At 36.9% G+C, this 6273-nt stretch overlaps 1 pseudogene; it reads left to right on the top strand.

Moving 5' to 3' along the window:
• The first annotated feature begins 3678 nt into the window (after positions 1 to 3678).
• LOC133740263 (trihelix transcription factor DF1-like) lies at positions 3679 to 6010 on the top strand (annotated as a pseudogene).
• The last annotated feature ends 263 nt before the right edge of the window (positions 6011 to 6273 follow it).

The following is a 6273-nucleotide window of genomic DNA, read 5'->3' on the forward strand; positions in this document are numbered from 1 at the left end:
TCATGCTGATAACTTGTTTTTGGGAATCGAAATTGAGAGAGAAATAGCTGTGTCTTTCATTGATAATAGGGGCATCTTTATATAGAGGATTACAAGCATAAAATCAGAGTCTTACAAGGAAACATAATCGTACAATTATTTAGATATCTACAAAGATATCTCCAAGAATATCTGTAAGACTAACCCTATTACAACTTCGACAAGTAACTAGAGTTTGGGTCAGACACACAATTCAGATATTGTACTTGAACAGTAATTTATTTATTTATTTTAATCCGAAAGAGCTTTTTGAGATTACGTTGTTGATCACGCATCTTTTGATAGAAAATCTAATTCGGAACCCTTATACGTGAGATTATTGATTATGTCAGTAATTTTATGTTTTCACATATAAAGTGTAGGAGTAAAAATTCTTCCAGATCCACAACAACATGAAAACTCCGAAGTTTCAACAACTTTATACTGTTGTTAGAAGAAATAAAATGACTGACGTACAAATGCGATCAATTTCTTTTGCAAATTATATGTACCATCCTTAAATAGAAAAACAGAACAGTTTTACAAAGTAAAGCTGCCTGTTAAATGCTAGTCCTTGCATATGCATGCTCAGCCCGATTTTCTTGACTAGGGGGCATGCTCTTCACATATCACTGTAAAACATATAAATACCACTTCAGAAAAAACTGTCATAATTGGTCTTATCCAAAAAAAAAAACTGTCATAATTGGCCTGCATATTACATAATGCACAGATACATAAATACTATATGGTCCCCTTAGAGTTCAAATAATTCATACGAGTTATTGTTACAGTTTTATTCCATTCATATCAATTGTATGTGGTTGGTTTGAGACCTAACCCGTTACAGGTCAATTCTTTCTCTCATAAATGGCTATGCCCTAGCTAGCTAATACCATATATCCAACTTGTGTATATAATGAGTAATGCTAGTTAATTACATCACTTATAAATTGAGATCATCTTTCAGATGAGGACTTATCTATAGAGATAGCTAGGAAAGGTTTTGTCAATATTGGTAGACTTCTGCCTGGTCCTATAGTCTACGTGGCCTAAGGATCGCCAAAAAAATTTTGTAACACAATCTGTTCATAAGACTGATTTGAAACCAGTATTTGCCTATTATACGAAGAAAAACAATAATAATTTTTAATGTTCAAAATTCTAAGATTAAGATTTTGCGTTAACCATATATATTCACATTGTATAATATGTCTTTTTGGCTTCCAAGCTTGCTTTGCGGGATTTGGATGTGGTGGATCTCCCTCAAACTTGGATTGATTTAATTTTCCCAAATTGTTTCTACTTGGTTTGCAAGATTTTTTCTTATGGCGGCCTTAAAGCATCAATGCGAGGAAGTTCTTTTCTTGGTGCAATTTGCTAATCACGGTATTAGGGTAAAAATTATTTTTAGCAGCCCATGGTTGTATGAAATAGTGATAGTTCTTATGACGGGAGTAATTATCGTCCGATCTGGATTACCAGGAATTGTCTGTGGTTTTATCAATACAAGGCCGACACATGCATGCAAGGAGAAAAAAAAATGGAGAAAAATGAACCATTCATTATTTTATTGAAGCTATATGAACCAATTAAATTATCTCAAATTATAGACACGTGGTAATTAATCCCGAACTATTCCTATTGTAGTACCTATATCTCTGGTTTCTCCATGTTCGATTACGTTTGGGCACAACTGTACAGACTCCCTCCATATCAGAGGTAGATTTCCGAGTGGGTGGTTAGGGTTGAAGATGAAGATCCTGTGAGTGGGTGGCCGAATGTCAACTTGATCGAATTACAGATATCATGATCACAGTGACAGCAATGATTAGGTCATCTTCCTAACAAAATAAATATTTATTAGCTTAATCAGCCTGCATGATTAAGAGGTCAATTTGGGGATAGTTTAGTGATTGCAGGCTCGAACGACCCCCCGCTAAGAGGTAAAAATAGCAACGACCTAAACAAATAATATGGGGGGGCCAACTTATTATCCTCTACTCTCGTCACTATCTCTACTCACAGCTGTTGCCACTATTTCCAGATAGTGTATTATACACCAATCATACTACTATTATTAATTATACACTAGCACTTATGTATTTTATTTTTCATTTTATTATATAGGTTCAATTAGAAGCACTTTTAATAATTAGGGACACATTTCTGCAGAGGGAGTCAGACGAGTCTTTGGCGTTTATGTTTTACACTTTTACTAACAACAGAAATAACTGCAGATTCCACAGTCAAAGTTTTCTTTAAAGAAAAAAAAAAAAAAATACTATACTAGTGACATTTAAAGATTCACTCCTTCTATGAAATTTATGTTTATAACAATATTTTCATTAACCACGTGGTGTGGTGTGTTGGTCGAGCTGCCTAGTCTGGAACCCCCAGGTCTAGAGTTTGAAACTGAGCTCCATCCCGTGGCCAGCAGATTTGAGGGACCTGGGTTAGTTAAAACACTCAATGGTTCGTGCGTCTGCGGTGCAGTGATTAGTCTGGCTATGTTGGGATACACTGCATGGGTGTGTGTTGGTTCTATTGACGTCTTCCACTAAAAAAAAAAAAATAATAATATTTGCATTTTTCTTTTCAATAATATACTTGTACGGATACAAAAATTATTAATTTGTTTATTAAACCAAAATTTGACCGTAATTATTCTGTATTGATTCTGAAACATAGAATAGTTTGGTTCATGAACAACCGAGCGAGATTTTTCGTATCACCTCTTGATTTATTAATTATGTTCTGAGTGATTTACCTAAAATTATTTCCACTTCTCGATTAAATTTACATGGCTCGATATCGAGATACTGTGCAATTTAAGTAAATTACGAAGAAAATTAATTGTAAAATCTTTCAGAGGGAGAGAGTATGATTTACTAATGCTGTGAATGAGTCGTTTCAGGTTGGGTTCGTGTCGGGTCAAGGTATTTGTCGTGTTGCAAGAGACAAACTCAAACTCAACCCATTTAATAATCGTGTCAAAAATTTATGGGTCCCAACCTATTTATTAAACGTGTTACCCGTTTCTAACCTGCTTAACCTAGTTAATAAATAGGTCGTGTCGTGTTAGATAAAATGACTCATTTAAGGGTTTACAATGCGACCCATTTAACTAAAAAAACGCATAAATTGATTTAATTCACTAAAAACTCTACAAGACGAAGAATAAAAATAATTATGTATAATTCATAAATAATTAAATCCAATAATTATAAAGCAAAATATTTCAAATTGACTAATTCTATGATCAAATACTCGCAACGTTCAAAATTTCAAGAAGTATAGCATAATCGGGTTATACGGGTTCACTTCGTGTTGACGGGTTGACTCATGGCCGATCCATTTATTAAATGGGTCATGGCGGGTTGACCCAAGGCCGTCCCACTTTTTAATCGTGCGGGTTCAACCCGTTTTATTTTGTGCGGGTTTTGAGTCGTGTTATCGGGTCGTGTCAGAATTGACAGCCCTATGATTTACTACGATGAGAAAATACAATAAAATAAAAGACTACTTACATGTAAGAGGGAAAAATACTAAAATAGTGTCTATTTTCTAATGGGAAAACAAAAAATGGGATTGAGAATGACAGGGAAAACCCACCCATATTCACAGTTAATAATTGTAAAATGAATACAGAGATATTATATAATCTGAGACTCATAAAAACCCAAAAGAATTACACATACACCATTCTCTCTCAGCTGTTGGGGAAACTCAACAAACATGTTAGCGAGCTCCGGCGAAGCCATGATGGTGACAGAACCAGCAGTACTACTTCATGAAGGCAGCAGTACTACTGAAACCGCGGCCGCACTTTTGTCGAATTCAGGTGAAGAAGATCATCACAAGCATACTTCTGGCGACGTTGATCATGAGGGTGGTCATGATGACGACTACCGGAGCTATGGAGGAGGAGGAGGAGGAAACCGGTGGCCTCGCCAAGAAACTTTGGCACTCCTGAAGATAAGGTCTCAAATGGATGCTGCTTTTCGCGACTCCGGTCTCAAAGCTCCATTGTGGGAAGATATTTCAAGGTGAACTATTGTTCTTCAGATCGATCTCTGAAGCTAGTAAACAACTTCATACTCTTCTACCTCTTATTAATCTAATAGTTTTCTTGGTTTTTAGCATATGGATTATGTTATGAATTTTACTAATTTTGTGATAATTAATCAAGCACTAGTGAATATTCTTTTCTACCTTTTACAGTGGCATGCAAACATATATATGAAGATGGATATGTGTTTTCAAACAGATTGATGGTTCCAAATTGTAATTGGTGTTGTTTTTAATTCACATATCCTAGTAAATTTTATTCCCCTTGTTGATTTTATTTTGGGGTCTATATTAATATGTGCAGGAAACTAGGGGAGCTTGGTTATTACAGAAGTGCCAAGAAATGCAAGGAGAAATTCGAGAACGTGTACAAGTACCACAGAAGAACCAAAGAAGGCCGATCTGGAAAGCCAGAAGGAAAAACTTATCGGTTTTTTGACGAACTTGAAGCTTTTGATCGTCATCAGAATAGTCACCATCCATCAATAATACCACCAAAACCGCCAGTGGTGCTGTGGACCAACAACAACCACCACCATCCAAACCAAACTGTCCCTCCTGTCGTCACTGTTCCGCAAAACGGCGTCACTCCAGCCACAGATCCAATCATTCATTCATCAACAAACAATTTTTCACGGCCACAGCAAATTCAAGCATCACAAGATAATACTAATGGATTCCGACTATTAAATCCGACCAATCTGTTCTCTAGCTCTACATCTTCTACTACTGCTTCAGACGAAGAGTTTCCGCAACGAAACAAGAGGAAAAGGAAATGGAAATACTTCTTCAGAAGACTGACAAAGCAAGTTCTCGAGAAGCAGGAGAAGCTGCAAGAAACGTTCTTGGAAGCCATTACCAAATGCGATCAAGAACGAATGGTGAAAGAAGAAGCTTTGAGAATGCAAGAGATGGCAAGAATCGATCGGGAACACGAGATTTTAGTCCAAGAGAGATCGACAGCGGCAGCTAAAGACACCGCCCTCATACAATTCTTGCAGAAGGTTTCGTTGCAATATAACTCGAATGATAATCGATCACTCGAAATCACTGATGCCGCAATACTAGTAGTACCACCAACAAATGTGCCTCGGCCATTGCCAGCACTACCGGTGTCTTGGGCAACGGACCAACGTGGTCTCACTACTAGTTCTGATTTAGCACCGAGAAATTTGGAGGCTAAGAAAGTGTATAGTAGCGGCGAAAACAATTCTGTTCTAGCTGCTGTCGGGTCCTCAAGATGGCCGAAAACGGAAGTTCAAGCATTGATAAATCTTAGGACAAGTCTTGATGTCAAGTATCAGGAAGCTGGGCCAAAAGGGTCTCTGTGGGAGGAGATATCGGCCGGGATGAGGAGGCTCGGCTACAATCGGAGCTCGAAGAGGTGCAAGGAGAAATGGGAGAACATCAACAAATACTTCAAGAAGGTCAAGGAGAGCAGCAAAACGAGACCCGAAGATTCAAAAACATGTCCTTACTTTCACCAGCTTGAAGCCTTGTACAAAAAGAAGAACAACAATATTGAATATCACAAGTCGTGCATTGACGATCGTAGTGTTGAGAAGCTCCAAATAATGCAGCCACTGAGGGAAAATGTGGATACAAATCCAGAGGAAGATGAACATGATCATGGTGAAGATGGAGAAAGTACGGAAGAAGATCAAGAACATGATCATGATCATGGCCAGGTGTATAGGGATAGTAACAAATTACAAACCGTCATCAATGGAGATGGTTGAGTCCTGAAGAGTGATCGGGACAGCCAAGACAACGATAACGAATTAAGTTCTTAGTTTTCATCATCAGATCCAGTTGACGTAGAATGTCAATTCCAAAAATGTCCCAACACACGACTGTAAAGGCATATAAAAGTGAATAATGTATTATTTCAGGTTCAACTCTGACTCTCTCTCTCTCCCCCCTCTTTCACAAATGATATTTATTACAAAGTTTTTTTTTTTAAATGAAAGAGGTCAGCCAATTTTATAATGGGTGCGGCTATTGTCACCCTACCATTTTCTTTATTCACCCTACTTGCTCATTACACCACATTTTAATTTTAATTATTAAATTTACTCATTTAACTCATTTCTCTTTCCAAGAATATCCTTATATGACATATCCAATTAGAAAATAAATATTTCTAACGGAAATCTCTCATTTAATTTATACTCATAAAAAATT

The sequence above is a fragment of the Rosa rugosa genome, chromosome 3, assembly GCF_958449725.1.
Source record: "Rosa rugosa chromosome 3, drRosRugo1.1, whole genome shotgun sequence".
In the NCBI taxonomy this organism is placed as follows: domain Eukaryota; kingdom Viridiplantae; phylum Streptophyta; class Magnoliopsida; order Rosales; family Rosaceae; genus Rosa; species Rosa rugosa.